Here is a 23,995-nt window from a genome sequence, read left to right as displayed (position 1 = left end):
CCTCTTCTATCCCAATCTCCAATATAATAATAATAATAATAAAGCATCAATATTAATGCAGCCTAACTGGTAGAAGGTTTTAATTAAAATATTAGTTTAAGAAACATTACAACAGTGTTGCTATTAGAAGTATAGTTTTAATCTAAATTATATTTCTTAAAAATGGCTAGGCTTTCAGTATAACATTGAGAACATGCCAATTACAGCAGGCCATCTTTGTCCATTCATCATGCCAAGTTACCTCCTGCTTCCAGATTAAGCAATTTATAATCACTTAATCAAGCCCATAATACCACATAATACATAAGTCCACCACCCACGCTCTTGCAGTTTTACAAAGAAAGAGCAACTTCCTTTATGATCAGAACCCATTAAAAGAGGGTCCAGAGGCACCTGAGTGGCTCAGTCGGTTAAACGTCCAACTTCTCTGCTCAGGTTCATGGGTTCAAGCCCCACATCAGGCTCTATGCTGACAGCTCAGAGCCTGAAGCCTGCTTCAGACTCTGTGTCTCCCTCTCTGTCTGCCCCTCCCCTGCTAACACTCTGTCTCTCACTTTCAAAAATAAATAAACATTGGGGCGCCTGGATGGCGCAGTCGGTTAAGCGTCCGACTTCAGCCAGGTCACGATCTTGCGGTCCATGAGTTCGAGCCCCGCGTCAGGCTCTGGGCTGATGGCTCAGAGCCTGGAGCCTGTTTCAGATTCTGTGTCTCCCTCTCTCTCTGCCCCTCCCCCGTTCATGCTCTGTCTCTCTCTGTCCCCCAAAAAATAAATAAACGTTGAAAAAAAAAATTAAAAAAAAAAAACAAAAATAAATAAACATTAAAAAAATTTAAAAAAAAAAAAAGAGGGTCTAGCAACTAGAGGTTATCCAAGGGCTCATTCCTCAAAGCTACCTCTCTCCTCTATGGAAGCTTGTCAAATACCAGAGTCTCTATCCTGTCTATCTCACAGAGGTGTTAAGAAGATCAACTGAGAATATGGTTACCAAAGTACTTTACAAACTAGAAGCCATATACACTATACAAATATATATGTGTGTGCATATGTATGTAAATGCACACACACAAATGTAAGTCATTATTATTTCACTACTTGATTGTGCTCTAGACAGTTTACAGGCTAAACTTGCTCCCTACTATCATTAGGTTTCAACATCTACCAAGAAGAATTTCATCTTTCTATATGAAAATTTAACCTTTCTGTAGTGATATCCAATCCATATACCAATTGCTGTTCTCTTCTCACATCGATTTCCCCCATTTGGGAGAACAGAACTAGAAACATTCTTTAAGAATTCAAAGCAACATGTGGCACCAAAAATTTTGTCTCACTGTCACTATGAGTTCATAAACATGTATGTATAATAGTCTCGCTCAAACATTAGTTGGATAGGATTTTAGATCAGCCAAAACCATCACACTGAGGTTGGCCATTTCCAAACTCTGCCCCCAAGAGTTTCTGCCAACAGCCCCCTTTGTTAAAGAATTCTAATCCACACTCCCACCACTTAATAGCTGTGTGAGCTTGAACAAGTTACTTAACCTCTCTGTGCTTCAATTTCCTTATCTGCAAAATAAACAAGTTGAATGTTGTATTCAATCAGATTTAACCATGGTTTAAACAATAGATAAAAGCACTTAAAATAATGCCTGGTGCACAGTAAATGCTCAGTAAGTGTTACCCAGCATTATTCCTTTAAATGTGCACCTGTCTACTCTACCACACCACCTTCAGTGAATTACACAAATCTCTCCATCATTCTCTTTTTATTTTTTTTAAAGTTTATTTATCTGTTTTGAGAGAAAGTGTGAGCAAGGAAGGGGCAGAGAGAGAGGGAGAGAGAATCCCAGGCAGGCTCTGCTGTCGACACAGGGCTCAAACCCACAAACTATGAGACCATGGCCTGAGCCAAGATCAAGAATCAAAGACCTAACCAACTGAGCCACAAAGGCACCCCATCATTCCTTCTTTTTAAAAGAATGAGCAATTTTGAGAAAACAGAATCTGGCCATATTACTGACAAAATTCATTATATGTAAATGAATACTTGGTTGTATAAGAAAGATCAATGATATCTTCTATAAAAGATACTTTTGCTTTTTTAAATATTAACACATAGATAATATAATCTTTCTAGTTCTAGAATAGATTATCCTATATTTCTAATACTATCAAGTTAGCAAAGCTACTTACTTGAATTGTATAACATAAAACTCCCCACTGCCCATGACCTGTATTAAGTTAAAAAAAAAAAAAATGCTTGGACAACAATATGTACCCCCCAAAATGAAAATCAACAGACTTTAAATTAAGAGTTTAGAATGAGGACAAATAGCTTGCCAGAGCAAGAGGAAATACTACTATTTCATTAACATCACTACCATTATAATGAGAATAACCAAACACTGCAATAAGCAAAGAGCTGAACGGCAAGCTTATTTTTTTGCATATTACTTAGCATAACCTATGCACAATTATTTGCTCTTGATAATGGTATAAATTCTAAATCTTTTACTGTTTATTTATTTTTGAGAGAGAGAAACAACATGAGCAGGGGAAGGGCAGAGAGAGAGGGAGACAGGGAATCCAAAGCCAGCTCCAGGCTCTCAGCTGCCAGCGCAGAGCCCAACGCCAGCTCAAACTCACAATCCGTGAGATCATGACCTGAGCCAGAGTTGGACAGTCAACCGACTGAGCCACCCAGGTGCCCCATAAATTCTAAATCTTAACGTTTCACATGTGATAACACAATGCAAAAAAATTCACACTGTGTAACTGATTTAATAGTTCCCCTTCGTCATAAAACATTAAAGACGTACAATTACTGAATCCAATTTAGAGACAATTTTACTCCACACTCAAGTTCCTAGAGCTGTATTCTTGGCTTTCTATGTATCAGGGACTTTAGAGGCACCAGAATGAGTAAATTATATAGGTTTATGGTGTCATGGAGTTTACATTCTAGTGAGGAAGACAAATAAACAAGTAGACAAGTCACTAAATTTCAGGAAGCACAAGTGCTATAAAAAAAACAAAAGAGAAAAGGAGAGTGGAGGAAAGATGATTACTATTTTCTACAGTGTGATGGCTAACAATTTCTCTAAAGAGGTAAAAACCTCTGAGAACTCCTTTTTAAACAAACACTTGAATGATGTGACGGAGGAAACAAAGATCTCAGGAAAGAACACTCCAAACAGAGCAAGAACAAATAAATATTAAGCCCTGGAATGTACCTGTCACAATCAAAGAATATAAAGAGTTCAGTACAGCACAGGTGGAATGAACAGAGAGACAGGCAGGGATGAACTATACCATGTGGTACCTTGTAAGTCAACACAAGGAATTGGGCTGTTACTTTAATTGTAAAAGGAAGTCACTGTAAAGTATTAAGTAGAGGAGTGGCCTATCTGACCATTAAAAAGGTCATTCTAGCTACAAGTAGAAATAGACTGTCAGAAATCAAGCGAGAAAGCAGGGTTAAGAGACTACCGTAATTATTTAAGCAGGAGTTAATGGTGGTTTAGACCAAAGTAATAAGGCAGACATGATGACATGTGATCAGATTAGAAATATATTTAAAAAATAGAGTCAAGAGGTTTTGTTGATGGGCTTATTATAGGGTTTGAAGAAAAGAGAAAAATCACAGATGACACCTAGGCTTTTGGCCCAAGTGACTAGTTGATTAGTTCTGCCATTTACTAAGAGCTGATTCAGAGAAAATGAAGAGGACAGAAATCACACCTTCTTTATTGTATAAATTTAATTTGAGATGCCTCTTAGTCAAATGAAATGGTAAAATGAGCAGATGAACTCTAACCTGGACTTCAGGGAAAGGGTCTGCGCTACAAGACATAAATGTGGAAGTCAATCAGCATAGAGAGTTTTTAAAGCTATAGAAATGGATAAATGTAACTGGAAAGACTTCATTGTTTAATCCTCACATCACCCTTATGACGTAGCAATTACCACTACTCTCACTTTTATAGACCAGGAAACTGACACTAAGAGACTAAGACTTGTCCAACATCACTCAGCTAGCAAGTGGCAGAGTTCAAAAAAAAAAGAAAAAAACAGATCTGGACTACAATGACCCTGACCTTTTTCAACTGAAGTTAGTCATCTGAACCAGAGAACCTGAACTGAATACTGGAGTAAATATTTTCTCAATTCTCCCAAGAATGGTAGATACCTAGTGGCATTCTAGATGCACCAGCGAGAAAGACTTAATTCTTTACATACAGTGCATGTCCAAATGTCCTAAGACATTAGTGTTTAGTTCTCTCCTGGAATCCCAGCTGAGGGAAAAAAAACTCACCTATACTATTATTCAATTATTATCATTCTATTACTACTACCTCTACTGGCACCACTAGTACTTGGAATCCTTTAAATTAAGAGAGAAAGAGATTGGTGAATAATGTTACCATACTATGACTTTTCACGGACTTCTCCTTGTAACTAGTAAAATCAAGTGTCATTTGGGGTTTTTATAGGACCAAAGGTAATTTTACTAAAAGACTACGCAGACCTCTATTGGCTCCATTCACAATCAGCACTGAGCATCTCTTTTCCTGAGAACACCAGTTCATCTGAAAACTACTAGAATGTAAGCTCCTCCAGTGCGAGATTTTTTGTTTTTTGTATGGACTTGTCAAATCACTATGCTGTACACCCGAAACTAATGTAACATTGTGTGCCAATTAGAGTTAATAAAATTTTTTTAAAAAAGAATCCTCTTTTTTTTTTTTTTTTTTCATTAATGTGTCCCAAGCACTTGGAAAAGTGTTCTTTCTGGGAAAGAACCTAAATTTCCAGCTGGGCAGAACTTGTTACTTTATAAGATGGGGATGTTTTTCATGTTGTCTTAGTACCTTGGTCGCACTAACATCTGGTATTATCCTAATCTAGAACTGTAAACTCTCGATTGCATCCTCCTTAAGATTAACCTTCTTTCTTTCATAAAAAAAAAAAAAAAAAAAAAAGATTAACCTTCTTTCTTATGGAAATATAATAGCTTCCAGATATGGCCATTACCGGTCAAATAACTACCATACCATGATTTCACTATGTACTGTGTACAGTGTTCAAAATAACTAGCACACAGTGTTAACCAAAACTACTAAATCATACATACTATGGAAGAAAGAATATTCTTCTTACAATCTCAGCTATCTTTTGTTAAACTCCAGAAGTATTTCAGAGTACAGGTATTATGAATCAATGCAGCAACTCCATTAAATGCAGAAAGTTTCAATGAGCAAACCCAGCTAGACCAGAAATTGCATTCAAATTGATTTCACCTGCACATAATAACATACATGTATCAGCACTATATTAGTGGACAATGTATTTCATTTTCAAACTATAAGAACCTACCAACCACAGGCATTAAGTGCCCCTACACAATAGGTTCAGGTCACTGAAATTACTACAGGGCATTTTTAAAAATCAGTCATCTCTGGAAAAAAAAATAGCACAACACATTCTCTGTTGGTAAGGTTATAAGGAAAATAGGCGTTCTCATCCATTACTGGTGGGAATGCAAACAAGTACAACACTTCTGTAATATCTAACAAAACTACATACAGTCATCTACTCTTACCCAAAGGGGGAGACCCCCAGCAGATACCTGAAACAGAAGACCCCCCCAGTGGATACTTGAAATCACAGATAGTACCAAGCCCTATATCTGGTATGTTTTTTCCTACACATACATACCCATGATAAAGTTTAATTTCTAAACTAAGTAAAGTAAGAGATTAACAACAATAATAAAATAGGACAATTATAACAATACAGCTAATCCTTGAACAACACAGGGACTGGGGGCACCGACACCCCATGCAGTTGAAAATCTGCATACAGGGGTGCCTGGGTGGCTCGGTCGGTTAAGCATCCGACTTCGGCTCAGGTCATGATCTCACGGTCCATGGGTTTGAGTCCCACGTCGGGCTCTGTGCTGACAGCTCAGAGCCTGGAGCCTGTTTCAGATTCTGTGTCTCCCTCTCTCTGTGACCCTCCCCCGTTCATGCTCTGTCTCTCTCTGTCTCAAAAATAAATAAACGTTAAAAAAATTTTTTCAAAAAAAAAAAAAGAAAATCCGCATACAACTATTGACTCTCTGAAAACTTTACTACTAATAGCCTATTGCTGACTGGAAGCCTTACCAATAACAATCAATTAACATATATTTTGGACATTATATGTATTATATACTGTATTCTTACAATAAAGTAAGCTAGAGAAAAGAAAATATTACTAAGTAAATCATAAGAGAAAATACATTTATAGTACTGTGTGCACCCAGGTAGTTCAAACCCAAATTGTTCAAAGGTCAACTGCATACTATAAAAAAAGTTATGAGGGGTGCCTGGGTGGCTCAGTTGGTAGAGCATGCGACTCTTGATCTCAAGGTCATAAGTTCAAACCCCACTTTGGGTGTAGAACTTACTTAAAAAAAAAAAAAAGTTATGTGAATGTGGTCTCTCCCAAAATATTTTATTGTACCATACTCAACCTTATGATGATGTGAAATGATAAAATGCCTACATGTAGTGAGGTACATATGATGAAATGAGGTAAATGACAGGCATTGTGATATAGTGTTAGGCTACTACTAACCTTCTTTCTGACTATACATCAGGAGAAGGATCATCTGCTTCTCAACCACTGGCGACCACCAGTAAGTGAAATCATAGAAAGATAAACTGTAGATATGGGGGAGGACTACCATATGTACTTAACTTTTGACCCAGCAATCCTACTCATAGAAATCTTCTTTGAAGATACACCTCTAACAGTACAAAACTGCATATGCACAGGTCAGTTAACTGCGATACTGTTTATAACTGCAAAATATAGGAAACAACTCAAATGTATATAGAATGGCTGAATAAATTAGATAAATCTACTGACCAGAGTGCTATACAACTGTAAAAAAGAATGAAGACTAGTTATTAAAACGAATGAAGTAATTTGGGGCCCTTGGGTGGCTCAGTCAGTTAAGTGTCTGACCCTTGATTTCGGCTCAAATCACGATCTCACAGTGTGTGGACTCAAGCCCCACATCGGGCTCTGCGCTAAAAGCACAGAGCCTGCTTGGGATTCTATCTTCCTCTCTCTTTGCCCTTCCCCTGCTCCCTCCCTCTCTCTCTTAAAAATAAATAAATAGACATTTAAAAAAGAGACAGAATGAACTACTTGGAGTGATTTCCAGGATATCCGGCGATTTCCAATAAGTAAAAAAAAATAAACTGCAAAAGAGTATCTATAACATGTTACTCCTCATATAAGAAAGAAGGGAAAAGAAAACAGTTGGGCAGTTACTCAGAAAGTTAAACATAGAGTTATCATACAAGCCAGTAATTCCACTTCTAGGTATATACCCAAAGGAACTGAAAATATATGTCCACACAAAAACTTGTACATGAATGCTCATTTGCAGTATTATTCACAATAGCCAAAAAATAGAAAACCAATGTCCATCACTGGATGCATAGATGTGATATATCCATATAATGGAGTATTATTCAGCCATAAAAAGGAATGGAGCACTAATACATGCTACATGGTAGAACCCTGAAAAAAATTATGCTAAGTAAAGGAAGCCAGGCACAAAAGTCCACATACTATATGATTCCATTTACATGAAACGTCCAGAATAGACAAATTTATACAAACAGAAACTAAATTAGTGTTAACTGGGGCTAAGGAAGATGGTAGGGGAAATGACTGCTAATGGATACAGGGTTTCTTTTTGGAGTGGAGAAAATATTCTTGAATTAGGTAGTTGTAACGGCCGCACAACCTTTGAATACACAAAACACCACTAAATCGTACACTTTAAAAAGGTAAGTTCTGTGTTGGGTGAAATGTATCTCAATTAAAACTATACGAGAAAGGGGCACCTGGGTGGCTCAGTCGGTTGAGCATCTGACTTCAGCTCAGGTCATGATCTCGTCATTTGTGGGTTCGAGCCCCGCATTGGACTCTGTGCTGACAGTTCAGAGCCTGGAGCCTCCTTCAGATTCTGTGTCTCCTCCTCTCTCTGCCCTCCCATGCTCATGCTCTGCCTCTCAATAATAAATAAATGTTAAAAAAAAAATTTTTTTTTTAACTGTATGAGAAAGAAGAAAGGAATATAAAAAAAAAAAAACCACAGGCTGTTCATTTCTGTAAAAGAAATAACAGAAGAATAAACAAAAAAAACTGAAGAGACTGGTTACCTACAAGGCAAGGAAAACAGATGGGCAAAAGGAGGTGGAAGTGGAGGTGGAAATGGGGTAGTAAGAATAAGAAGTGATATTTCTCTGTATCTTTTTATGTAGTAATGTTTAGTAACTACAATGTTTCATATACCAAAATAAATAAATCAATAATCAAAATCAACCAGGATTGAGGGGTAATTCAAAATGGAATACAAAGAAAAGAATCTAACTGCATTACAGATGAAAAACAGAACCACCCTAAAGGGAGTGGGGAAATAAAGAACTAACCTAAACAACTTTGGAAAAAATAATATTTTGACTAGATACTGTAAGGCTAAAGACAAGACAAAAAAAAAAAAAAAACACTGGACACAAACACTGAACTCTAATTAGCAAATAGGCATCTCATAAGGGTACTGTTAGCAATCAGTAACTACTTGATATGCATTATAAAAGTCAGCAAGTAATTTGGATATGATCTATTATCTCATTTTCTGTAGAAAACAAAAGCCAGATTTTTCACTATCAGAAAAAAGTTACAAATAAGAAACAATCAAAGATTGGGGGCCGAGGTGGGTCAGTCGATTAAGCGGCCAACTCCTGGTTTTGGCTCAGGTCATGACTTCACAGTTTGTGGGTTCAAGCCCAGCATCGGGCTCCACGCTGAAGGTGCGGGGCCCGATTGGGATTCTCTCTCTCCCCCTCTCTACCCCTCTCCTGTTTGCACTATCTCAGTCTCTCAAAAAAAAATAAACTTAAAAAAAAAAGAAACAAGTAAAGGTTAAAATGAACCTGTGGTGTTGGAGTAGAGTAGAAGCTATCAATACAAACTCATGGTTTTTAATATACATAGAAAGATAGATAAATATAGAAATAAACAAGCATGCGCGTGTGTGTGCGCGTGACTCATCTGTACGTGTGGGAGGGTTAGTATATATACCTGTATTTCCAAACCCTGCCTTCTGAGGGCCTAGAATTAGTGACACTCCCGATAACTACACCTAGCATCCAGGTCTTAATTTAAATTCTATTCTCTGATCAAAGGAAACAGATTTCCTTAGACAAGTTCTTGATTCCAGGACTGATAAAAGGAGAGGTACAAGATGAGCAAGAAATAGCCTACGGTGCCAGAATATAAGGAAGTTCTTGAATAAGGATGAAGGCCAACATGAAAAGGCTCCTAATGGCCAAAACTGGGGAAATTTGAGTAACAAAAAAAATAGTATTGGGCTATAACATGTAGAATAAAACAAATAACCAATGACAGTATACTTATATAAATAAATAACCGAATAAATGAGGAAGAGATACCACTTCCTAATAGAAGAATTCTAATAATACATATTTTTAAAATGAAGAAAATACGAAATCACCATTAGGTAGGCAACACAATAACTGTTGAGGACAAGATCTACCAAGGCATGGTAAAATCAGTGGAAGAAAGTTTGAGGAAAAACAGTTTATCTGCATAGTCCCCCTCCCCCCTCCCAAGACGTGTACCAAAAGGATGAATAGTAACTTTATAAGGGAAACACAGCAGAGGCCACCTTAACAAAGTAATCAAGGTGAAAATATCACTAGCAATAAGATCTGTCAACATGCATCCTCTAAAATGATGCATCTAGGACACATCATTTCTGTGGTTTTCTTGTAAACATACGTAATTTCAATCAAATCATAGAAAACATCAGACAAATCCAAAATGGGAAAAATTCTACAAATTAACTAACAGTACTCATCAAAAGTGTCAAGATCATGAAACACAAGGAAAAACTGAGGAAATGTCACAGACTGGAAGAGACAAGAAAGATATAACAACTAAATGCAATTAATTAGATCCTGCAACAGAAAAAAAGGCATTGGGGGAAAACTAGTGAAATTCAAATAAAGTCCGTAGTTTAGTTAACAGTATTATACCAAAACTAATTTCCTGGCTTTGATCATTGTACTTTGGTTATATAAAGTGTCAACATCAGGAGATGATGTATGAAGAGTATTATATAGGAACTCTCTGTACTATCTTTGCAACATTTCTGTAAGTCTAACATTATTTCAAAATAAACAGTTAAAAATAAATAAAATCAGGGGCGCCTGGGTGGCGCAGTCGGTTAAGCGTCCGACTTCAGCCAGGTCACGATCTCGCGGTCCGTGAGTTCGAGCCCCGCGTCAGGCTCTGGGCTGATGGCTCAGAGCCTGGAGCCTGTTTCCGATTCTGTGTCTCCCTCTCTCTCTCTCTCTGCCCCTCCCCCGTTCATGCTCTGTCTCTCTCTGTCGCAAAAATAAATTTAAAAAACGTTGGAAGGGGCGCCTGGGTGGCGCAGTCGGTTAAGCGTCCGACTTCAGCCAGGTCACGATCTCGCGGTCCGTGAGTTCGAGCCCCGCATCGGGCTCTGGGCTGATGGCTCAGAGCCTGGAGCCTGTTTCCGATTCTGTGTCTCCCTCTCTCTCTGCCCCTCCCCCGTTCATGCTCTGTCTCTCTCTGTCCCCAAAATAAATAAATGTTGAAAAAAAAAAATTAAAAAAAAAAAAAAAAAAAAAAGTTGGAAAATAAATAAATAAATAAATAAAATCCATCAACTGATCATCTTATGCAACTGTCATATTTCCTTGCTCAGAGATCTCATCTGTAATTTAATATTCTGATTAATTTAGAGGGCCCAGTAAGTGACAACAGAAAAAACTAAAACCATAAAAATGAGATCTGGTATCTAAAAATTAATTATCTACTTTATGTTCCCTTAGACCTTAGTCGAAAAAAAAAAAAAAATTGCTAGCTGATGTGACTTCACTGGCTTTGCAAACTTATTTTTAAATGATGTGGCCAACTGGTTGTTTTCAACATCATGATAATCTGCAGTATGTGCCTGTAGCAACGCATTTCATTTGTCTATTAAGCCAAAGTTTTACTTACATTAAAAAAAGTTAATAGGTTATAGTAAGTTTTTTACTTATTATTACATAGTTGCCCAACTATAAAATTCAAAATGTTTCACAAGTCAATATGCTTTTATCTTAACACAAACTTCTCTCCACACTCCAAATCACAAAGTCTTCATTACTATTATCTTACTGAAAATCTAAATTTTAACAGTGCAACTATTCAATATATTGAGTCATTCTTTTTAATTTAAATACTAAGGAGTATTTGGGGGAAAAAATGTCTTTTAGGAAAAAAAATGCTTGAAACCTTAGAATTCTACTGCTATTTATTATTTACATCTTCTACTAACCAATCCAGACCAACCAACAACAAAGTCTTTGAAATTCCTTTAATCAAACAGGATTTGCAGACGATGTTTATATATATATATATATTTTTTTTTTTTTAATGTTTATTTATTTTTGAGAGACAGCACAGGCAAAGACAGAGGGGAGGAGACACAGAATCTGAAGCAGGCTCCAGGCTCTGAGCTATCAGTGCAGAGCCCCACACAAGGTTGGAACCCACAAACCGTGAGATCATGACCCAAGCCAAAGTCAGACGCTCAACCAACCAAGCCACCCAGGCGCCCCAGAAGATGTTTATATTAATAAACAGACTAAGTGACACATTTGCTTTCTCCTCCATGCACCACCAGGACGCCTGCATAGGGAGTGGAATACATGACCAGCAAATGAATGGCTAAGTGTCACATGCAAAACAGCATGACTAGAAATTTAAGAAGCAAAGTGATAAGAGAACCTCAGGAAAAACAAAATTCATATAAGTTTAGAATTACAAAAGGCCTTAATAGGCCATTTAATCCATTCCAATAACAACTGCAGACAAATGACAATCTATCATGTTTTTTAAAACCACTAGATTTTCAACCTCCCTAGATGTTTCATTCTGCTATATAATACTGTCATATAATTTGAAAGAAATATTACAAGACTACTATTTTCCCTACTTAATGCTTTCTTTTCTCAAATAATACATTTTAACTCACTTGAAGATATACCCATGTGTAGATGCATTATACGTGTGTGTACATGCATACAGACACCTAGGACACTCAATTTTGCTTGTATAAACTCACACCATAGAAACCTGCATAATCAAAGGCAGGTATCCATCCTATCCCAATCACAAAGGCACTATGACAAACAATGTCACATAATGATTTGGGTCTAAAAATAACCAATGAAAATCAATGTTATAAAACCTTGAGGAAAAGAGGTTTCTCCCCACCGTGAATAATCATAGTTTGCTTCCCCCAAACACTGCTCCTTTTCAGCACCCACCAAAGAAAGAACTGTAAAAACATATATGTACTAGATCCAAGCAGTTAACACTTGTTTAACTTTCGATTTTTAAAATCATTTAACTAACAATCATTTTGGAAGAGGGTCCAATGAAAGAGACAGTGATGACAGAGTACAACCAGTGATAATGAACAAGTAACCAGTCTTAATCAAGTGGACCCAAGTGACTCAAATAAAACAAATCATTTTGAAACATATACAAAATGGGGAAGTCCCAATCAATGATGAGCCACGTATTATTCGAAAAAATTAAGCGTCTGTTAGGAAATACACCAAAATGCTAACCATGAAATGCTATCTCTGGAAATGGAATTACAAGGACGAGTTAGTTAAGATTTGGTATTCCTATAACTCTGATTATCCATATTTTCTACAGTACTATAGACATTATTTTAAAATTAAGGCAAATTCTGTCCCTGCACACAGCTCTCTGGGCCGGAGAGCAGGTCTTTTACATAATCTCTTGGGAAAGGTGGTACCAGTTCCTGTCCTCGTGTCTCCCAAGAACCTGCCACTCATCACAGAAAAGGTTTCAACATGTTCCCTGGGACAACTCTTTTCCTCATCATCCTCATCTCACCCAGAGACTAAACAATGCATCTCCTCTCCTCTTTTGGTAGCACAGGCATTATAAATTGTTATTCTACCGAGGCAGGAGATTTGGAGAAAGGTGTACCAGATGAGCTGCCCCCACCCAAAGGCAGAGCAAAGGAGAAAGACACGTCGTCCCAATCTCCACCTCAAAAGGCGGCCGGTGCCTGGGGGCACTGGGGTCGACGCTTTCCCGAAACAGGGTCGGGCCGCTGCCCCACGACCCCAGCCCCGGCCGGGGGAAGGCCCTCGTCAGAGGATACAGGGGTGAAGGAGAAGGTCAGAGACGCGACCCCCGAGGGCCCAGGGACAGGTACAAAAAGCCGCTGGAGGGGCGGGTCCCTGTGCGAGCGGCTGGGTTTCTAAGACGGCTCTGTAGGCGCCCAGGCGGCGGGAGGCCTCTGAAGCCGGGGACGCGCACAACGCCGGGAGGGTTCCCCCAGGCCTCCGCCTGCCGCCCACCCAGGACCCCGGCGGCCCCGCTCGGCCGCGGCCCGGGAACGGCCCCGGCCGGCCTTGCCGGGCCGGCGGGGCGCACGCACAGGCAGCCAGGAGGGCAGAAGAAGAGGCGTTACCGTACGCGGCTCCGGAGCTGGCTGGCGTGGGGCGCGGCTCCGGCGACCCGAGCTCGGCTCGGCAGCGGCTGCGGCGGCCGCGTCCTTTATTTTTGCTGCAGCAGCGGCGACTTGTCAAAGGGAAAGACGTAAGAGGCGGCGGCAGCGACGCCGGCGGCGGCGGCGGCGGCAGCAGGCAAGTCTCGCGGGATTTGGGCGGTACTCTCGCGCAGTCTTGACCGCTCGTCCCGCCCCCCCTCCTCCCCCAAGACCCAGCGCGGGAGGCTAGAGGGGTTGGAGGAGGAGCACCACCGCGGGATTGCGGGAGGAGGGGAAAAGGGAAGGAGACTTAGTGGCGGGGGCGGGGGCTTGGCTTATGTTCTGGGGACTTCGGCACCGCCCTGACCTCCCTTTTGAGCCTTCGCGGAGTCTAGACAACCCCGTCCACCCGCGGGGACTGGACTCTGCTTATAAGGCACAATTGGAGACGTTTCACGAGGGCGGGTGAGGAGTTGGGGGCCATCCAGCAGTCCCCGTTTTCCCCGTGGTGGGCGGAGAAGACCTCACCGCCCAGAGTCCTGGGCGAAAGAAGCGACGCTCGGGGAAGCTGGCAGCAGGGGCGGAGCGACCACACCCCTTTATCTCGGAAGCGCGCCTGGTTCTCTGCGCTCTTTATCTCCCCTCACACATGGCCCTAAACCTCTGGCCGGTCAAGTTCAATCATATAAAAGTGTTTCACTTGGCATACTTCTATCTTATTTATGTCTTTGCGCTGCAGGACTGCTAGAACCCTGCAGATTCTGGGGCCTGCCACTCCTTAGTTTTCTTTTCTGCTGAGGAACACCGAGTTAAATTGTCCCTTGGGTGACTTACATCCTTGATCATGACCCAGACCTTCACAAAGAAGTCCCGTGAAGGGTGGGAGCGCTAACAGGCTTTGGTCATCACCGTACACCCAGCACCTAACAGCAGTCCAGGTCCTCATTAAATTATTGAAAGAATATATTCCTGTCTCCTCCCTTCTGTTATCTTTTCTTACTACTAGACTTCCACATTTCTAGCCATCTTCCTGGTGTCCTTTGTTAAACATATTATACTTAGTTCCTGCTTAACTGAGTGAGGATCTGAAGCCTTTCTCTTCCCTCCAGAAGCTCACAATCTAATTGGGGACATAAAAGGAGTTCATAACATACAAGCCATGTATGTGTTACTCATGTAAAAAATTATGATACAGGCAGAAGACAGAGTGCTTGCCAGTGGTTAAATTGGATATATATGAGGCAGTGTGGCCCAAGTCCACTATCAGACGTAGGTGAGAATTCTGGAGTTCTACTTACCTGGTATATGACCTTGGGCAAGTTGTTTGACCTCCCTAAACCTCGGTTCCTTATCTATCAACTTATAATGTTGGTTCTTATTATCACAGGGTTCCTGTGAGGAGTAAATGTATGTAAAGCTCCTGGCACATATTAATTACTCTTTAAATGGTAGGCCTCATTATGTGTATAACTTTTAAGTTTCTATATATAAAATATGCTGTGTATTTCTGGTAAACTAGATGTGAGGGAGTGGGTATACATGGAGTGATAGTGCTAGTGCTTTATGATGGGGATATTGCATGTGAAACTGAGATAAGGCCAACAAGTCCCTTATCATTCTCATTTTAACTTGCTGATGATGTAGGCATCTGTGCCATTCAAGTATCCCATGACATTTCATTTTTCCTGGATTGTAAAACTATTGCTTTTACTCATTCTTTTTCAAGAAAAAGCACCTGGGTGGCTCAGTTGGTTGGGTGTCCAACTTTGGCTCAGGTCATGATCTTGCGGTCTGTGAGTTTGAGCCCCGTGTCGGGCTCTGTGCAGACAGCTTAGATCCTGGATCCTGCTTCAGATTCTGTGTCTCCTCCTCTCTGCCCCTCACCTGCTCATGCTCTGTCTCTCTCTGTCTCTCAATAATAAATAAATGTTAAAATTTTAAAAAGAAAAGAAAAGGACTCTGCTTATTTTAAAGGCCATTTAAGAGAGTCCCTCCTTCCCTCTCCTTAGCTTCCACCCTCAGAGGTATGTGCAAAGGAGAATTGAACAATTAGACAATTGAGTTCAACTGCAGACAATTATGAACTATAGTTAATGTCAGCAAGTAAACCCTGGCTTTCCACCCTCACCTTGACCACTTCTTTTCTAAACACTCTTTAATATTTATATCAACATCTTCTGGAGTCTTATTGTATCATTCTCCCAACTCTACCAGTTCAATTTATCCAGATTTCCACTAGAGAAAAATGTTGGAGATGGGAGGGGCTGTTAGAGGGAACTCAAAGCCAAGGCCTCAGCATTGCTGGCCCTTGCCCTGAAAGTCCTCTGAGCCGTGCACTGCTCAGTGCCACACCAGTCGGCTACATTTTTCCCCACAAATACACATCATACCCATCTCATGCCACATATTCCACAATCCTACACCTCAACGAAGAAGTCCCAGGCAGAGGAACTGGAGAATCAACAGAAGAGTATATATTTTTCATTTTTCAACTGCACATAGGAAATATGTGGCTCCTAAATAAAAAGTAGTGATGGACTGAGGACCCACAGGGGGTTTCACAGGAGCAGCCAAGATGGTCCCTGGCTATTCACAAGATAGAAATCAAATAGGAGTCAGCAGGAGATGAACGCAGTTTTTTGAAGGCGTAGAGTACAGAAAGGGAAGGAGAGAGAGTCTCATCTTTGCTCAGGATCTGGGGTTTTTATTAAGGATTATGGTCCAGTGTGCATGTCCTCTCAGGCATCCAGGAACCCACTGGAACAAAGACAAGAGCCTACGTCTTATTTCTTGGAGCTAGGGGTTCTTGGCATCGAGATGTCTAGCGCTGATGGTCTGGAATACACAGATGATGGCTTCCTCTGGTCTTTCTCACCTGGTCCTTCCTTAGATGTAATATATTCTAAAGAAATTAACTCCTCATCCCTTACAAGGAGAACATACACTATTTGCTTTATGAGGCATATATGAAGTGGGGGTGCAGGTCCCAGCAAGAATAGAAGTAGGAAACGGAACAAAAAGTAGATTTTTATGGAATCTTTCAACTTCCCTATCAGGAAGGCTAAGTCAGAAGTAAAAAAGACCCAAGAGAGGAGCAAAGTGTGGAGGCAGAAAGTTAAAAGCATTCAAGGAATAAGTCTGCTTTGCCTTTGCCACATGGCTCAGAAAACGAACAGCTCCAATGTTCAGAAAAGGACTCTAGAGCTGGAATCCATAGTCATTAGTTCTGGTGTCTCCTGAAATTGCAGCCTATTTTCCCTAACGTTACACAGCCTCTCTGAACTTCTCAGATCTGTAAAAATGGATGATAATGGGTTTTTTGCCTGCCTGAGAATATCATGGAAGTTAAATAACATAGGAAACTGCTTTCTAAGTCTAAAGTGCTGTATAAATGTGAGGCACTGTTATCATTCATTCTTTTAAGAGATCAGACACTTTTGCAAGGCACCAAATGTACTAAGTTGAGCAAGCATTAATACCTGCCCTCAAGGAGTTTCTGGTCTAATAGAAGGTGATAGGGAAGAAAATACATCATTATAATATTATGTGAGGAGAGTGCAAGGTGAGAAGAGTATGGAGGGGAAGGACTTAGCAAGAGGAAGTGCAAAGAGCTGAAGCAATCTTGGAGAAGGAGGTTTAGAAGCGCAGCACACACAATGAAGAATGATTTGTAAATCAACTCCGAAATAACTTTGACAAGTTGCTCTGTTGTGGCTTGTGAATTCTGCTTTGTTCTAATAAAACTCACATCTCTTAAACCATTAGAAAAGAGTCTTTGATGTGGAGTCATTATATACACCCATTAGCTTGGAAGAAAAATGGAATTAATGGAGGGAAAAATCAGTGGTATCTTAATTAGAAACATTTTGTTCTTACAGCTTGTGTTTAAATACCAGAAAAAGAGAATGAATTCTACCTCACATTCTTGGTCCCCAATTGTTCCCTCAGCCAGTCTTTCTGATCCTGGTAATATTGCAGATCAAAGGCCAAGAGGCTTTTCCAAAATGTGATAATAATACCTTATTCTTATTTATGTGCTTATTTATATTCCACTTCCTTACAAAAAAGACTTTCAGATGACTAATAGCACTTTATTCTTAGTCATGTTAATCCTGCAAAGAAACTGTAAGAGAGTGTATGTATCATTCAATCATTTCTCACATTTATCGGTGCCTACCGTGTATAAGACATCACGCTAGAACTATAGGCTATACAAAGTAGGTCCATGCCCTCTACGGTTCTGAAAATGAAAGATGGAGATACACACAGTTCGTGGGTTCAAGCCCCATGTCAGGCTCTGTGCTGACAGCTCAGAGCCTGGAGCCTGCTTCAGATTCTGTGTGTCTCTCTCTCTGCCCTTCCCCTGCTCTCGCTCTCTCTCTCTCTCTCTCAAAAATAAACATTAAAAAATAAAACAAAAAGAAAGATGGAGATACATATCCATAAAAAGATAGCTAAATAACCAACAATGTAGATTCTATTCCTATATATTTTTCATTGGTTGAATGAGCAAAACTGTAAAGTCAGGTGCCCAACTTCTGAAACTTGTGTATCCCGTTGCTCCTCCAAAGAGGCAGGATACAAAGGAAGGACAAGATGTTTATTGTAACTTGATATTTGTAAATGTGTGATAGGTATTTTAATAGGTCCCCTGGAATATATCATCCTTTAACCAGTGTATAAGCATTATAATTTTCTCTGGGTACAGGTAAGATTTGAAATAGGCCAAACTCAAAACCAGTTAAATTTATTTAAAGACTTGCGCATGCACACACACACACACACACAGCCATTACTAAAAAGCAGTGTGATGCAAACTAAAAGAAAGTGCAGAGAAATAAATATTCTGAGAACTCAGAAAAGAGAATATAGATTGCAGAAGAGAGAGAACTTCATCCAGGTGGTAGAATCTGAGAGGGAAGCTGAGAGCTAAATATAAAAAGTTACGTATTTTGATAATAATGTATTCTCAAAACACCAACCTCCAAGCCTCAAAAGTTGCCTGGAATGTTTTTAACATATCTGCATATAAGAACACCTTCATTACCTCTTTCCTCACTAACACTAACAAATACTTGATCTGGCAAAGAGGTTTGAAAGGAAGCAGAGATACTAAAAACAGGTAGTCCTTTGGGAAATGGAGTCCCTTCTTGCTGAATACAAGCCTTCTAGGGTTCCCACTCGAAATCCACATTCTAGGTGAAATATCACATATACCAGGGCAACCCACCATCTAAGCGGCACTAACCAATTCTCTCATATAGTTCCTTAAGCCTACAATGCAATAACCATTTTCAGATAAATTAAGTTCTTTTCACAACAGTTTGTTAGTGTTATTTCATCAAAACACAACTGCCTGGGGCAGACGCAGATGAACATTTTCTCACTCAGCAGCAGGCAATGGAATGTTGATGCCAGGGAAAGATAATGAAGCTACAGGAAAGCAGTGTGCCTACCACGAGAAGGGGAAGAAGAAAAGAACTAACATTTATACAGTGGTATCCATGCCAGACATTGTGGTAGCACAGTGGGAACAAGATGAACAAGGCAAATCTTTGTTCTGGAAAGAAAATAGTAGAGAGGGTGTATATATAAATAATTATAACACAAGTTAGAGAGTTCTGAGTATAATAAGATAACTTTTCTCCCCTTTTAAAGGACTGGGGAGCTTAGAAAGGGGATAGTTTAATTTTTACAGTTGGGTCAGAGATAGTGCATGAGGGATGAGGCCTTGAAGACTGAGTGGTTAGTTTAGACATGTGGGAATAGGAAACATTCTAGGCACAAAGAACAGCATAAGCAAAAGTGTGCTCAGGATCAGCAGGCAGTCCAGTTTAGTTGTGACTATATGATATTTATGTTATCCAGATTTGTTGGTTCCAAGTGACAGAAACCCAACCTGAACTTGCTTGGGCAAAAATAAAGGAGAAGAATTAGTTCAAGGAATCAAGAAAAATGGCTGAATAATCAAACTGAAAGTGGGAGATGGGGGGAAAAATGAACTGAGGCTTCAGGAAATTTTGGAACCAGTAACTTCAGCATTACCAGATCTTTCTTGCTCTCTCCTTGCTTCCCCTGCTGCATTGGCTTCAGTTTCGCTCAAGACTGGCTTTATTTTTAATTTTTTTTGAACATTTATTCATTTTTGAGAGACAGAGAGAGACAGAGCATGAGTGGGAAAGGGGCAGAGAGAGAGGGAGACGCAGAATCTGAAGCAGGCTCCAGGCTCTGAGCTGTCAGCACAGAGCCCAACGCAGGGCTTGAACTCACAGACTGTGAGATCATGACCTGAGCAAAAGTCGGATGCTCAACCGACTGAGCCACCCAGGCACCCCTAGACTGGCTTTTTTTTTTTTTTTTATTTTTTTTATTTTTTTAAACAGTCTCTACACCCAACATGGTGCTCAAGCTCACAACCCCAAGATCAGGAGTCACATGCTCTTCCAACTAAATCAGCCAAGTTCCCAAGACTGACTTTCTTTGTATATCTGGAAATACGGCATTCCCAAGTTTTGCATCTGGCTATTTCTACCATTAGAAAAGAACTAATACCCTTAATTCAAGTTTGAGAAATCCTGGGGGAAAAAAGTGCTGATCGTCCAGGCTTGGATCAGTGCTCATCCCTAGAACAATCCCAGGGCCAAGAGAAAAGCTAGGGTACACCATAGATGTACACCATAGTACTCACTAATCATATGAGAAAAAGTGAGAGATGGATCTGGAAAGGCAGTTGAGAATTGTAAGACTGTGCTCTGGAAGTTGGTAAGGACTGAATCTGGCATCTGTAAAACGAGTTTTTTAACCAAGGGGTTGTGGGAGAGTGGCGGGAATGTGTTGGCCCAAAATCACGGTTAACATTTTCTAGACTATGAGTTAAGATAGCGTTGAAACTTTTGTTATTATTCAAATTGATTAATGTTTTGTCATTTCAGTCAGGATGTTATGAAACATGGTGGAACTCTCACATTGACTTTAAGGACAGCAAGACCTGGGATCCTTCTTCAACCTTCTAGCTGGTTGACTTTAGGTGGGTATTGTAACTAATTGGACCCTCAATTTCCTCACTGAAAAGTAATAGTAATGATGACAGCTAACTTCTATTGAATCTAGATGTTCTAAGCACCTTTCCAACATGATTTAATTTAATCTTCAAAACAACCCTACAGGGCTCTATAAGTCTGAGATAATAATCCCCACTCACCTGGTTGTTGTAAACATTAAAGAAACATTAAAGAAACATGTAAGATGCAGAGCCCAATTGCCTGGTTCATAGCCAACCTTCAATAAATCATTACTTTTAATTACTTGTTGCCAAAAAAAGGAAATTCCTCTCATTTCCTGATTGTCTCAGGCACCCGAAGGTGATACTTTGAGAACACAAAAACAATGAATGGGAAGAACTCTATGACCCCTTGTCTCTGATATAGAGGGGATTAGTTAGGGTCTGGCTTAGGGGCTAACATAGGCCAGGAAGAGAAATACTACAAAATAAATAGAAAGATTCTAGAATATTGAGAAATGTGATTGTGGAATGTCAACTGAATGAGATTGGGCTAGGTCAGTCTTTCTTTCTCTATCTCTTTCTTCCCCCCCCCATCTGTAAAGCTGATCTAAAGAGCCATTTGAAATTTCTTGTCTTTTTGAGCTAAATGCCATTAAATGAATAAGATTATTCAACCAAGAAGGGAAACTAACATTCACTGAGAAAAACCAATGTGCTTGGGCTGTGGGCTGAGCTCTTTATATACATTAATATCTTTTACTACCCCCCACCATCCAGTAAGGTGAAGATTTTCTCTGTATTATACAGATAAGGAAACTGAGGCTGAGTTTAGAAGTAATTTGGTGCTTTCTAGTAAGTAGCAAGGCTGGGATTCAAACACAGATCTGTCTGACCTCAAAGCCTAGAATACAAAATAAGTCCACTTCCTTACCAGGGAGAGATATTCAAGGCATGGGTATCACCTAAACCCAAGAGAGCTGGTGAAATAGTAGGCATTTCTCAACCACTCCTTTTCCCTACCCCCTCCCTTACCTTAGACAATACCACCAGCTGCCCAGGGCTGTAGGTTCTTTCCAGAGACTGTCTTCTCATCAAAATGTATCTGTCCTGGGTGGAGCATCCAATTCTTGATCTTGGGGAGGGAAGTTTAAACCCCATGTTGGGTGTGGGCCTTATTAAAAAAAATTAAAAAGTATCTGTCCTCTCCTACTCTTCACCATAGTGATATTGTGTCCTAAAGTGTGCTCACTCGTTTAGTTAACACATTTTAAATACATTTTTGCATTCTAAATGGGACCTCCTGGGAGTATTACAACAACACTAAGAGATAATTCATATGATGGAAATTTCAGAAGTTAGAACAGAAAACGAATCATACCAGAGACAAATAAGCCTCCAAGAGTTCCCCAGGTTGTACCACATAGCTCTTCACCCCACCCTGCCAACCCCGGCTATGAGTTTCCTGAAAGCTGAGCCTGGGGCTGTCATGTTTAGTGCCTGGAAATAAATAAATATGCGATGAACGAATGAAGGAATGATACCTGAAACACATGACTGCTCACTACTTCCCCGAGGCCTCAGATTATCCCACCAATGTGTCAACCGTTCCAGCTGATGGGATTTTTATTCCCTTTAAAAAAAATTTTTTTTAATGTTTATTTATTTTTGAGAGAGAGGCAGAGTATGAGTGGGAGAGGGGCATAGAGAGAGAGAGAGAGAGAGAGAGAGCGATACACAGAATCGGAAGCAGGATCCAGGCTCTGAGCTGTCCGCACAGAACCGACGTGGGGCTCGAACCCACGAACCATGAGATCATGACCTGAGCCGAAGTCAGACGCTTATGCAACTGAGCCACCCAGTCACCCCTATTCCCTTTTTTAAAAAAATGTTTATATATTTATTTTGAGAGAGAGAGAGAATCGCAAACAGCCTCCACTTTCAGCACAGAGCCCGACAAGGGGCTCAGTCCCGTGACCATGAGATCATAACCTGAGCCACAATCAAGAGTAAGACGCTTAACCCACTGAGGCACCCAGGCACCTATTCTCTTTTGATAGAACATTCCTTCCCATCCTGTCCTTCAGTGAGCTCTCCCAACTTTCAAACAAGGTCAGAATGAACCATACCTTAGTGAATGACAATGGACCCCATCATTATGAAATATGGAATAAAGCTTTCAAGACTGTCAGGAGAATGAAGAACAGATTTGCCTGTGTGTGACAGAGAATGTGAGTTACCACAGATAGTTAAAGCAATCACCAAAAATCCAACAAAACCAGCAGTTTCTTGAGGAACATTTACCAGCCTTTTGAGGATCTACAGATACGTGGATTAACTCCTTTGGTTACAAACCAAAGCAGTATAAATAAAAAGGGACTTTCTTAGTTCATATAAATGAAAATTCCATGGATACATCAAGCTTCAGAAATGCCTGGATGCAGGTAATCAAACAAGATTATCATGGACTTTGTTTTTTGTTTTTTTGTTTGTTTGTTTGTTTTTTAAAAAGGCTCTGCACTGACAGCTCAGAGCCCAGAACCTGCTTCAGATTCTGTCTCCCCCCACTCTCTCTGCCCCTCCCCTGCTCACACTCTTCTTTCTCTCTCAAAAATAACATAAAAGCATAAAAAAAATTTTTTTAAGCCCCAAATGGAGTCATTTGTCCACCCATTACAGCAAACCAAGATTTAATGACAGTCCCAGGAATGTGATTCTTTAAAGGCCGGTCTGAAATTTCCTGATCAGCACTAGTGAAGTGACCAGAATGATAAATAAACAAAACCTGCCATCCCCTCCCCCCACCAAATGTTCAGGCCTGAATCAATCATTTCTTTTACTAATACCTTCTTGTTCCACCCTACTGCCTATGAAAACCTTCCATTTGTACAACTCCATGGAGCATCTCTCTACTTATTAGATGCGATGACGCCCAAATCATAATATCTGAATAAAGCCAATTAGATCTTCAAATTTATTCAGTTGAAATTTGTTTTTTAACAACTTAATGTCTCACATTCTGTCTCTAGACCCTGTGTTACTCTGGGCAGGACTTCGTTCCCAAAGCAGCTTTCTGCATACAGGAGCGATGACACCTAGCAGCTCCAGATTTATGTCGTCCTTAGAACTCTTTTTGGGGGGGAGACAAAGCAAAGAGACTCTTTAAATTTTTTTTTAATGTTTATTTATTTTTGAGAGAGAAAGAGACAGAGCACTAGTTGGGGAGGGGCAGAAGGAGAGAATCCAAAGCAGGCTCCTAGCTCTGAGCTGTTAGCATAGAGCCTGATGTGGGGCTTGAACTCAGGAACCGTGAGATCATGACCTGAGCCGAAGTCAGAACTTAACCCCCTGAGTCAC

General features: G+C 40.1%; 1 protein-coding gene across 17 annotated transcripts in view; it reads right to left on the bottom strand.

The window, feature by feature from the left end:
• HERC1 (HECT and RLD domain containing E3 ubiquitin protein ligase family member 1) overlaps window positions 1–13,799 on the bottom strand; it is a 193,301-nt gene extending 179,502 nt beyond the window's left edge. For 10 of the 17 annotated variants that reach the window (XM_043555205.1, XM_043555215.1, XM_043555208.1 and 7 more), the window contains exon 1: window positions 13,621–13,785. The gene's annotated coding sequence lies outside the window, so the exon portion shown is untranslated. Of the gene's footprint in view, window positions 1–13,620 lie in introns of all 17 variants that reach the window. The other 7 variants (XM_043555213.1, XM_043555218.1, XM_043555217.1 and 4 more) reach the window with 5 other exon arrangements.
• Window positions 13,800–23,995: the final 10,196 nt, after the last annotated feature.

Source organism: Prionailurus bengalensis, chromosome B3, assembly GCF_016509475.1.
Source record: "Prionailurus bengalensis isolate Pbe53 chromosome B3, Fcat_Pben_1.1_paternal_pri, whole genome shotgun sequence".
NCBI classification, from domain to species: Eukaryota; Metazoa; Chordata; class Mammalia; order Carnivora; family Felidae; genus Prionailurus; species Prionailurus bengalensis.
The sequence above is the reverse complement of the archived record's forward strand: the minus strand, read 5'-3'. Positions and strand labels throughout refer to the sequence as shown.